This window comes from Homalodisca vitripennis, chromosome 1, assembly GCF_021130785.1.
Source record: "Homalodisca vitripennis isolate AUS2020 chromosome 1, UT_GWSS_2.1, whole genome shotgun sequence".
Classification (NCBI taxonomy): Eukaryota; Metazoa; Arthropoda; class Insecta; order Hemiptera; family Cicadellidae; genus Homalodisca; species Homalodisca vitripennis.
Window position 1 is genome coordinate 122,623,799 of NC_060207.1, and position 13,688 is coordinate 122,637,486.

The window sequence follows — 13,688 nt, forward strand, 5'->3', positions numbered from 1 at the left end:
GAAACATTAAATCACAATTGAAAAAATTGTTTGCATTGAAAATAAGATAAAGTACAACTGCACATGTGCAAGGAAGATGCTATATGCCAACAAGAAAACAGTTAAAACAGTACAACAACCTGTTAACCTTTTATTTAGAACGAATTGATTCAGATACATCATCGTAACTCTATGTAATCTCAGGAATTTCGTACACTCACTATATACTCTCAATGAAAACGTTAAAAGACCATAACATGAAACCGTATTCAGGAATCAATAATTGTTTTTAATAACTCATCTGCTTATCCATTTATTCGGCATCTACCAATCTTATATTTTCCTGATGTTTAATATTTACTAATCGTTACTTTTAATATTATGTGTCGTTACATTATTCTTTTATTGCTTCCAGTTCTCTATGACATTTATAATATAATATTTATAATAATATAACGATTGTATAACTACAATTTTTTTTTATTTAATAAATAATGAATTCAAAATACGACTCTACTTCAAATGTATTATAATGTAGTTATTCTTTGTTGTTTCATTTGTTTCTGTTTTATTTTGTTTAATATGTACAATTATTATGTGTAAGAACGGAATATAGGATTACGTTGCTATTTACAAACGTACATAGACTTCTAATAAACCAGAATCTATATTACATACCGTGCCATTTTACGTAATCGTTTATTTGTGGCTCCCAAGGCGAGTTACCCTTCACCTTGTTGACAATGGCTATAAAATGAATTCTGCGTAAGTAATGTTCAAGCAATAAACCAAGTAGAAGTGCAAAGAAACCCAATCAAATGACTAGGCTTATTGTTCCACGACATCAAAGGAGCGTTCTACCAATATCTGTGTAGTAGCCGCTTTGTAAGGAAAGGCATCGAGTTCAAGAAACAAGATCCCCTTTGTAAGGTTTCAAAGTTTGTAAACAATTTGCCCCTGCAGTTTGTTAGTAGTAAACAAGGACTTGTATTAGACGGAACTTGCTCTTCTTTCTAATTTCTTGAAGTAGTACTTTTTTAATTTCACTCTCAGTGTATATCAAATTCATTCCAACTGATAAACTGTTAATTTGACAAAAATATCTAATGTCTGTAATAAAGATATGTGAAAAGAACAAAGTTAAAAATTCTAACATTCCTTGGTTTTGATTAACAATTGATGTCAGCCATCAGCGACAGATCTTTTCATATCTATGTTAACGAGATAAAACAAAGTTAAAAATGCTAACGTTCGTTTACTACTCATTTATTAGTGTCGCATATTTGGTCTCAAAGAAACATGTGATACTATGCAAATAGTGTTTTGAGTTATGTGTGCCATTTGTCTCGTATATTTTAAAAAATCTACGTTATGACAATTTTTCTCATGTATATTTACAAACTATTCCCTGTTTAACTGTTTCTCAAGAATAAAATCATTCTAATAATCTGTATTACTCTCATTATTCAAAACATTGGTTGCTTTTTTTCTTTTGTTTCTCTGCTATACTAATAGTAATATGTTTCATATGATAATAGTATTGGAGAGAAATGTTTGTTATTAGTTTCATGAATTTCATTTGTAACTGTATTCTTTAAGTGTCGTCTAAAAGACCCTATCCTCTACTACCAGTTAAAGAGATAATCTTGTTTTCAATGTCTACCTCATTGTTGGTAATGTAAGTGCTATTTATATGGGTCAAAATGCATTTAGCGTCTCTATAACGGAAGAAACGAAACGTTTTATCTACGTTTTACCACTAAGCGTTTGGAATAAACTGAGTTGAAGCCAGAGCCTTTTGCTCGAACTCATTCCATTTTGAAGAACATTGACAAAAACGAGCAATATGTTATAGCTCATTGCCAGTTACAGTTGATTTGCCTCTCCCCATATCCACATGTTTCGGTCGATTGATGGAAATGTTATAATTTCACTGCTGGTCTGTACTGAGTGAGACTGACTAATCTCAATATGCTTCTTTCTTACGATTAAAACCAATTCCAATATTCTTGTGTGTACTTATGTGTCAAGGCAATAATGAATATTAAATGGGGTTTGGTTTAAGTAGTAACCTTTTATAGTTTTATTTCCTTAACTGTGAGTCTCTTTGTATCTAGAATTTGTAAATACTATTTGAAAAAACTAAGAGAGAGGGAGAAATGTTGGATGACAAACTTAGTTATTCCATCCTCTCTGTTCCTCAGTTTGTTGGGTTTCCCTCCCTTCTCCCAGCTATAGTAGGACATAGAAAGTTTTGGGAATTGGACATAGCACTCCATATTCCCTGTTTAATTTAGAATGCATAGTGTGTATTGATCGATTTGACAGTTTAACTTGGCTCAAACTTTCATACATTTTAATGAGATAAATTTAGTTTTATTTAGGTAAAGATGAAACTGGAAAACCCTGATTGTTTGTTGATTGTGATTATTTACCCTAAAACCTTCACTAAAATGATCAGGTGAACACATTTAAAAATACTTTATAGAACAAAACAAGCTCTACTACTAGTTTCAGTAGGTGTTAGATATGGTCTATATGATGTAAACGGGTGATTATAACGATATCGGTGAGCATAATGATAGCGAGGGTAGGGGGTGATTATAACAGCGACAATGTGGGCTCCGGTAGTTACAAGGTTATGGCGGGCGAGATAAGGGTTGAAGTACCCGCAGAGCTATCATGCTGACAATGGAGGCGCCGAGCCGCCGTTATAGCGGAAAGTGAATTCAGGAGGAAAATTAAACTACTCCGTTACGTTGTACTATCAAAAGAAACAAAGTGCAATATGCTCAAATTTTATATTAACATTCAACAGTGTAGGAAATGAAATAATTAATGATGAAACATGAAAAAACTATTAATTTTCACAACTTACATTTATGTCGTACTAGCAATTACAAAGGGACCCCGGGCGCAATTTTGTAGGTTTTGCACCTGTATAAGCACTTCTGGTTTTGAGTGAATTGTATTTTTGACGCAAATTTTGAGTTTCCCTTCTTCCAACGCCCAACAAAATATGTTAAAAAATGTGTATTTGTAGTAATTATAATTATTTTGATGTAAGTTTTTTTCCCATAGCTGATTTTGCCTTTTTCCGATCAAGAAAACAACGCACACACACACACACACACACACACACACACACAGCTCTGAGGAGCCTACTTTTGGAAAAAGACAACTAGCTAGTATAGGTGTTATAACAGTCTTTAAATGTAAAGTTAGCCTACAGTTGTCACTTAGTTAAATCTGCATTGCTATTAGTTTGCACTCAATTTAATAGACGTTGCACTTGCATGACAACTTCTGGTTCAAGTGATAGAGTTTCAATTATATTTCCAACGCCAATGTTGAGTTTACCCTGTTGCCACGAACAAGGCATCGATTCATTTTATATTTATAATTATTGTAATTTACTTGTAATTTAAATATATATATATATATATATACTTTTTTATTCTGTATATGTTTTACAAGTGTACTTGACAAAGTTGTAATACAACGAAATATATTGTAGACTAAACAATTGTAAGTAGTTTTCTTTTGAAACTGCTTTAAGAGATTATAAGTTTAAGTATTAAGTATTTATTGTTGTCAATGTTCAGTATGATAAAATCTAATTAATTAGAGACTAAAATATCAGACAAAGTAATAAAATGAAATAAATTACTGTTGTGGGTACGGTTACGCTTATTAAATATACTACAGTGGACAACATTGTTAGTTATAAACATTCAGTGCAGAAGTGCTGCTACGATTAGAGTAAATTCATAAAATAATGATAACTTAACTTTTTCTGTTACCGTACCTAGGATTAAACCGTAAAGCGCATAGCCGATTTCACTAAATATAATGCAATTACAAACATTGGTATACCAAAGTAAGGAGTTCTTTGTAATCAGGTACTATGCTACAAGATCCTGGTAGCCAAATGAGTTGTAGATTCAGGGAAGCTTTGGTAGATAAGTTTTTGTATTCTCCGTGACAAAAGGTTTTTAAAACGCCTGTGTTTAAGTGCGCGGAAGATTTAAAGTGTCAGGCACTAATTAGTTTCAACAGATTATAACTTGATATATTACAGCTACAACGATATAGTACGTTAGTTTAGCCCAACAAAACACCATTCAGATTACACTCTAACGTCTTTCAAGACCGGTGTCATGACAATATTCAAGATTTCTTGGATCAAACAACACCGAAATATTACTAACATAAGTCAATGTCTCAAAAACATAATCATTTATAGGCTTAAGTGACTCAATATTACACAGTAAACCATCCCGAAAAGTATTAACGTACAGATTTAACAGGTATTCACAAAGGAAAATGTTTAAAACAATAATCAGATTACATTACTGAGAATCTGACAATAATACAAATACAGCGTCACAGTGAACGTTACTAATACAAGTTTTATTATTGCTACAAATTATTATTAACAAAGTGACTAAGGTAGATCCCAAAAGCGGCACGACTCAGATTACACTTCTAAATATCTGTCGATGTTACACAGCACAGCACCTCAATGAAATTTAAATCTAAATTTATTATAGCGACCTAGGTATTGTTAACAAGTGATTGAGATAGATCCCTGGGGTGGATCGACTAAGATTACAGTGATAAGTACCTCTAAATATTACACAGAACAGGATCTCAGTGAAAATTATATCTACATGTATTATAGTGACAGGGGTATCGTTAGCAAAGTGAGTGACGTAGATTCCCAGGGCGGCACGACTCAGATTACACTCCTAAATATCTGTCAATATTACACAGCACAACACCTCAATGAAATATATATCTACATTTATTATAGCGACAGAGGTATTGTTAACAAAGTGTTTGTGATAGATCCCTGGGGTGGAACGACTAAGATTACAGTGCTAAGTATCTCTAGATATTACACAGAACAGCATCTTAGTGAAAATTATATCTACATGTATTATAGTGACAGGGGTATCGTTAACAAAGTGATTGACGTAGATCCCCAGGGCGGCACGACTCAGATTACACTCCTAAGTATCTGTTTATATCACAGAGCACAGCACGACAGTGAAAGGTATTCAAGTTATTATTAACAAACTGACTGTGGTAACACAAATCGGATTAAAGTTTTAAGTACCTGTCAATTTTACACAGTGTAGCACTTCATTGACAGTTATATCTATATGTATTATTATTGTTAAGGTATTGTTAAAAAAAGTGACTGAGGTAGACCCCAAGAGCGACATCTTTCAGATTACGCTCCTTAGTATCTGTTGATATTACACAGCACACCACGATGGTGAAAGTTATATTTAAATATATTATAGCTACAGAGGTATTGATAACAAAGCGACTGAGTAAATAAATAAATAAATAATGACTTTATTTTCAAGCGAATTTCAGTATTTACAAACTGCTTTTCAAATTAACTCAGGTCAATTACATAATAAGCTGAAACAGCATAAAATAAAGTATACACAAGTGGCTACTTAATAACTTAAATTAATTTCTTTTAACTTCCTTTTAAAACTTCTTAAGGGTAGAGTTTTAACAGCAGGTGGTAGGGCATTGTATTCCTTGGGTCCAAAGTACGAGAATCCCCTCTTGCCCCTCTCCAGGTGAACCCTCGGCAGTTGCAGCATGGCGTCCTGCCGAGTATGACGTTCCCTGACCGCCGACCGCAACATCAATCTTTTGTTCAGGTACGCAGGTCTACCAGTGTCAAGAACCTTGTGGACTATGGTGACAGTTTGTCTCCTACAAATCTCCTTAATAGTTAACACACTTGCTTTCCGGCGGTAACTTGTAATATGGTCAAATTTACGAATATTGTAAACAAACCTTACTGCACAGTTTTGGAGCCTATGAAGAATTGTAAGTTGTTCCTGACTCAAGCTGTAACCAAACACGGGAAGTGAATATTCGATTATAGGGAAAATAAGGGCCTGCACAAGTTGCAACTTTGCAGCCTCGGGAAGAATATTCTTTAGCCTGTAAAGCATCCTAAGTTTGCACATAACTCTACGATGTATCAACTCAATCTGGTTATTGAAAGTAAGCTCCGAGTCTATGCTGACTCCAAGAATCTTCAGCCTATCACACCTTAATAAATCAACACTATTGAGCGAAATATTTCCCATATCAGCATTTAGGGTCTGTTTACCAAAGTGCATGACCGAACACTTTTAAGGGTTCAGCCTGAGACCGTGATCTTCTGACCATTTACTAACTGCTAACAAATCATTTCTCAGCTGAATACAAGCCTCGTTTGCCTCTGAGGGATGGTAAGATAGCAAGAGTTGACAATCATCTGCATAGGCATGCAATGAGCAGAAATTTAACATAGGCATAGGCATTTAGGCATAATGAGTAGTCCCCAGAGATGACAACTTCAGGTTGCACCCCTTAGTATCTGTTAATATTACACAGCACACCACGATGGTGAAAGTTATGTTTACATATATTATAGCTACAGAGGTATTGATAAGAAAGCGACTGAGTAGTCCCCAGGGATGACAACTTTCAGGTTGCACTCCTTAGTATCTGTTAATATTACACAGCACACCACGATGGTGAAAGTTATGTTTACATATATTATAGCTACAGTCGTATTGATAACAAAGCGACTGAGTAGTCCCCAGGGATGACAACTTTCAGGTTGCACTCCTTAGTATCTGTTGATATTACACAGCACACCACGCTGATGAAAGTTATAATTACATATATTATAGCTACAGAGGTATTGATAAGAAAGCGACTGAGTTGTCCCCAAGGACGACGCGTTTCTGATTACGGCCCTAAGTGTCTGTTCATATTACGCAGAACAGCACGACAGTGAAAGTTATTGAAGGTATTGTTAACTAACTGACTAAGGTAAACCCCAAGGGTGGCACGTTTCTGATTACGGCCCTAAGTGTCTGTTCATATTACGCAGAACAGCATGACAGTGAAAGTTATTGAAGGTATTATTAACTAACTGACTGAGGTAAACCCCAAGGGTGGCACGACTCAGATTACAGTCCTAAGTGTCTGTTCATATTACGCAGAACAGCACGACAGTGAAAGTTATTGAAGGTATTGTTAACTAACTGACTGAGGTAAACCCCAAGGGTGGCACGTTTCTGATTACGGCCCTAAGTGTCTGTTCATATTACGCAGAACAGCACGACAGTGAAAGTTATTGAAGGTATTGTTAACTAACTGACTGAGGTAAACCCCCCAAAGGTGGCACGACTCAGATTACAGTCCTAAGTGTCTGTTCATATTACGCAGAACAGCACGACAGTGAAAGTTATTGAAGGTATTGTTAACTAACTGACTGAGGTAAACCCCAAGGGTGGCACGTTTCTGCTTACGGCCCTAAGTGTCTGTTCATATTACGCAGAACAGCGCGACAGTGAACGTTATTGAAGGTATTGTTAACTAACTGACTGAGGTAAACCCCAAGGGTGGCACGAATCAGATTACAGTCCTAAGTACCTGTCGATATTACACAGTACAGTACCTCAGTGAAATTTATATCTACATGTCTTTTAACTACAGAGGTATTGATAACAAGTGACTGAGTAGACCCCAAGGCCGATAAGTTTCTGATTACGCTCCTTAGTAGTTGTTGATATTATCGAAATATATTATAACTACGCTATTATATAGTGAAGTAGTTTAAAATGTGGTCTACGGACCTGAAATATCTCTTATCATTTTTAAATGTTAACACGTCACATTTTGATGAGATATTCCTTCCTATATTTTATGATTAAAATTTAGTATAACCTTATTTAAATCATTTATGAATCTTTAACTCAAAAATTGACTAATAATTCTAACAATAAAGTTTGCCATTGTTGATAACTATATATTTCCACCTTATTTACTTCAAGTTTCACTACAAGAACAACCAACTTTTCCTTTCTTCTCTACACTCTTCCACGTACTGGTAGTACTAACAAAGCAACCGCAGTTCCGTTTCTAGCGTTCATATTCGTTTAGTTCTCATGTAGATTGACAATACGTAGTTTTTTAACTTCAGGTTTCCACACGTTGGTGTCACTAAACCACCAACCAGAATTTCTTTATTTTCCAATATTTTTCTACTTCTACTCGTACAATAACAGTTACCTTTATCCTTAGTTTCAAGTTTAATATAAAGTTATTAACTTCACTCTCACACACATGGGGTTCACTACAAGACTATCTGAAACTGTTTTCTATTTTCTACACTCTCTTACCCTGATGATCAATCGCAGTTTCCTTTGTATTCTTTATTTCAGGTTTACATTGGTGTAACTACAAGACTAACCAGAATCTCTTCTCTCTCCTTTCCTCCTCTACATGCTGGTGGTGCTATAAGAGCAACCATGGTCTCCTTTCTATTCTTTATTTCAGGTTTACACATAAATTAAAACTATTTAAATCTTCATTCTCCGGCACATTGGTGTAACTACAAGACTGACCAGAATCTTCTCTCTCTCTCCTTTCCTCCTCCACATGCTGGTGGTGCTATAAGAGCAACCATAGTCTCATTTCTATTCTTTATTCAAAGTGTATGTGTGTTTATCAAACACTCACTACCTTCACTCATCCACATATTGTGTTGCTACTAGACAAAACAAACTGTCCTCACTTTCCTTCCCTCCTCAGCATACTAGTAGCCCAATGCGAACGAACGCACTTTCCTTTCCATCCTTAATTCCGAGCGTATACACACATTTATTAACTTTATTCCACCACACGTTATGTTGCTACAGCACGTAACAGAATTTCCTCTCTTTCCTGCACTATCCTATATACTGGTGATAGTACTATAACAACCAGTAAGGGGGATAATATCTTTCTACCCTTATTTTCAAGTAATTCCAAACTGCACATTCCCACACATTGATTTCACTAAAGACTATCCAGAACGTTTTCTCTTTCCTACACACTTCCACTCATTGATTATACTATAAGATCACCCGCAGTTTCCTTTCTATACTTTATTCCAAGTATATATTTATCCACTTCATTCTCCCTCACGTTGTGCTCTTACAAGATCAGACACAATTCCTCCTTTTTCTACATTCTCCTATGTAATAATTGAACTACAATCAAAAATAGAAATTTCGACTGTATCAGTGATTCCAAGTGCAGACACGCATCCACTAACGTCAGTCTCTCATTCATTAGTGTCACTACTAGACTATAATTTCCTCCCTTTCCTACACTCTTCCACATACTGGTGGTACTGTAAGAACGAATGCAGTTTCCTTTCCATCTATAATTACAAGTGTATATACAAATTTACTAGACATTGTGTTACTAAAAGACCAGCCAGAATTTTCTATATTTCCTTTTTTCCTCCACATACTATAAGAACAAACGTAGGTTTCTTGTAATCCATAATTACAATTTTAGCGTTATTTTTCTGTGAAGAAAACTATTTATCATAAAACCCATTATTTGCTTCACGTAAGCAATCATAATTTCATTGTCGAACTGACAGTAGCTGAAAGTTCAGAGAAAACGCGCAACCGTCTCTGCTAGTTTAATTTAAAGTTGTTATGGCTAGTAATTAGTGAAGCAGAAAGTTGGCAGTGTTTAATATAACTTTGCGTATCACTGAGCAGCTTTATCAAAGTCTCCCTCGCGCACTAGAGTGAGCTCCGTTTAATTAAAAAGTGCTAATAAATTAAGTTTCACGATACGCCTCGTGCCATTTCACAGCCAAATGAATGAACTTAACATTGCATTAGGAGTTAATGCGAGAAACGCACCTACACACCGTGCGCCTACTGTCCTACGCATTTAACATGATCATTTTTTAATAAAATCTTGGATGTGAAGTAAAAGTAGTAAAGCATAGAATAGAAATACATTCAAATCTTTGTAACGTAGTAATCTAGTAAATGAGTACGTTCCTCAAATTATTTATAATGACTAATAATATTGATAAGGTTATAAATTCTTAATCTTCATCGGAATCACAGTAAAGATATTACAAGTTTTTTTTGAAAAATCAATCGAAATTTTGAATAAAATGTTTACCCTAATCTTTATCTTGGAATATAATATTTTCAAAACTCTGCTGTTGCATCTGTACGTATTGAATGACTGCAACATCATAGAATTAAATATGTCAAAATGTTCAAACTTAATTAATAATTATGTTTTGGGAATTGGAGTTTATTCGTGAAATTAGTAATACGAGCAGATACTAAAAAATGAATAATTTTTTGTTCAAAAAATATCTTCCACTTACGATTGAAAAGGAATAAAAATGATTATAGAAGAACAGATGGCCTTATTCGTTCGGATTAACACCCATGGTCATCATGGGATGGAAAGACGATTACAATGATCATGACTGATATAATAAACAAGGCAAGAATGAGTATAATGTGAGGGTAGCACTTACTCATGAAGTGCGGTATCCCAAGAGCGCGGAGTGGGGTTGCAGCACCAGCTGTCGCGCCTGCCGGACACTCACTGTCGCCCGCCACTCACCACCGTGCACCACGACATCCACCCACCACCCCCGGCACGGTCGTGGTGGCCATGCGCAAGCTACAGGTGTCCTCTAAATTGATTATAAGCATATGATAGCCGCGGCACACCTGCACTGGACGATCTGCTATTAAGGTTTGCTCTTTACTTTGGTGTTTACGAGAAGCATTCAATATAATCTCATTATTTCTGCTTTGCTTTAACTTTGCCACCTCAAAATCAACACACCGTATTATATAATCAGTGGAATTTAAGTTGCTGTCATCAATGATTATACGAGGAGATGCATACTAAAGGAAGTGAACGTAAACATCGACGGTCGTTCAAGAGTTCCTCGCTATTGAATCACTGAATGGGGGTGCGATCAACAATTTATTTATTCAATTACAACATTTCATTACACACTTAGGTTCTCCCAAGTCCGATGGACTTGTTGGCAAAACCCATACTTTCCACATACTGTACATTAATTACATTACAATAATATACGTACCACGCATTTACATTATTCTATCAAATAAATCTAAACCTTGTGTGACTTCGTTACTTATGGTATTGGTGACAAAATGATATTTTGAGCAAAGGATCGTTTGAAAGTGGACAGCACAGAACCACAAGCAAGAGGGAGGAACAACTATGATGTAAAACAGGATTTCTGCCATTTACTCCTGTTATACGTTACGAAAATAGAACACTAAGTTTTGACGATTAGAATCTATCCTCTTGACCGGGCTTTAGAAAAGACACATACACAAAATCAAAACTTATCAATAAAACTTTACAACTCGCTAAACTCAAAATTAAAAACATTATAAGTTGTCTTCAAAAATGTAAGCACATCCTGAGGTGGTGAGAATAACTATTAACCATGTTAGAGCTCGGAACAGGCGCAGTGAACAACACATACCGCACTCACCAGACGAGGTGAGAGACTAGGGAAAAATAAATATGGTTACTGTCGATTACACGGCTTCTGTTACAGAAAAGCTTATTAATATGCACGAAGAATTTACACAAACGAAAAATATTGCTTTAAAAAAGTATACACATGGACTTTAACACTGACAAATGGATTGTTAACTTATTTTTCAGATCTGAATTGGCCATGGCATTTTATAGTGGAACTACTGCTGATGATCGATTCTGACTTGCCAAATATATAGCCTATTGATCTTCATACAACATTCCTCCTACCAATCCCAAACTACACTGAATGCTCTTAATTAGTTTTAAAAGTTATTATTTCCTTTTTAGCATTATGCAATCGTTCTATCCCGTTGCTTTAATGATTGGACGGTCTTGAATGGTGACCATATTACAAATTTGTATTCCAAGCACAAAGGCTATTTTTCAGAAGCAACAGGCAGGACAACCTTCTACTAAATAGCCTTTTTCCAAGATATTATTTAATAGGAAATAAAAGAAATATTTAGGATTTAGTACTTCTGAGCTTAACAACCTTGCATATTTATAAAAAATAAAATGTAAGAGTAATGTCACTTTACGATTTGTTGATGAATGTATAGAGTGTACTAATTACTAATAACTCAATTAAATTTAAATTAGCTGAGATTGAATCTTGATTCTCGTATTTCTGACCCCATATCGTCATCGAGTATCAAAATCCGTCAGAATGTGTTCTACTGTTTTGAATTTACAAATTCCGTGTTGTCAGATGATCAAACTTTATTTGCGAAACAATACATGCGTTTGGAAATAGAGTGGAATTTGTCAGAATCTTTACCTGTTAATATGTTGTGACTTTTACATTCAACGCTTAGTATTTTTTTACTATTATTTGAAATTTACATTGCTGTTGTTTATTATAAGCCTTATTAAAATATCACATACTCAGTATCAGAATAATCTGTATTTGAATATTATATTATATCATTCAACCTCGATCTTCAAATTATTTGAAGGATAACTTTCAGTTTTTGGCAGAATTAGGTGCGAGAACAAGATACTTTTAGTACCACATACAAATCTTTTACCGTCACTGCCTTGGGACTCCTAGTCAAACACCCAAGTGAAAGAAATTCTGTTTAGGTTTAGTTTTGTGGCGTTGCTACAAAATGTTCTCAAACGGATAATTGTGGCGCAGGACCAAAATCATGACAAAAATTAATTTCATTATAGTATCCTTGAAATTTTAAAACTACTTCAAAGTTCAAATATGTTTATTTTAAATAAATATATATATATATATATATATATATATATATATATATATATATATATATTATTTTCGTATACGTTTGAAACATATAAATCAAAACTAAAAAATAATTTTAAATAAAGAATTTATTATTATTACTTCCCAAGATAAATAATTTGAATAAATAGAGATGTGCAAAATAACAATCCCCACTTAGGAATATTCTTTGTTCTTGTTTGTTCACTTAAGACACGAAACTGAGAAGATCTATCATTGCACTTAGTCTTAAAATAATTATTGCACTTGCTTCCTGATAGGAGAGGATCGATAGCGGTCACTATAAACCTGTCACGTCACTCTGAGAGAAGGGGAGACTACCTCTGGTCCGGCCTAATCCAGAGCACGCACGTAGGGGACACGTAGGGAATATCTCGCGTTCAGGTTAGCAACAACCAAGAGAGCTTCACCTTGGGCATCTTCCGCAGTTAACTAGACCTATCGATCAACCCTTTTACTCCAATATCTCGATATTCTTGGATAGTGATTAGCTCCTTTAGTTATCTCCTGGACACGCCCTAGACACTCCTGGGAATCTCGAGGGCCTTACTATCAGGGACCTTATCTTATATCCAAGGTGCTTGTAAAAACGGGTTGAAAGTTTTGTAGCCTAACTAGGGAAATCCGCTAAACCCGGACTTGTAATAATAACTGTTATTTAATTTCCAATGGTTCAAACATTAAAATACCATATAAGCCCCTCATGAGCCCTCAAGACGAGGTTATTTAATTTCTTCATAATCAGTAACTTGTGAAAAATGTTTACAATACTCAGGTACGAACTCGTCTAAACACTCATAAATAATGGCCTGAGGCTTAAATTATTGGGACTACTTCACTCTCAGGCCATACTCCTTCACTTAGGATATATTATATTTATTTTTATTTATTATATATAATATGTCAAACATATCGCAGATTGAATTTGTATATTAATAAAAAAACTTTGGTTCTGTTAATCTTAATGACAACTTTTATCTTCGCGAAATCTCCATAATTATAAAACAGAGTTTTCCATATTTTCATA

The 13,688-nt window shown here is 34.8% G+C and overlaps 1 protein-coding gene across 1 annotated transcript in view; it reads right to left on the minus strand.

Annotated features, from left to right (window-relative positions):
• LOC124370611 overlaps positions 1–10,454 on the minus strand; it is a 99,149-nt gene extending 88,695 nt beyond the window's left edge. The window contains exon 1 of the mRNA XM_046828905.1: positions 10,358–10,454. The gene's annotated coding sequence lies outside the window, so the exon portion shown is untranslated. The remainder of the gene's footprint in view (positions 1–10,357) is intronic.
• Between the last annotated feature and the right edge of the window lie 3,234 nt (positions 10,455–13,688).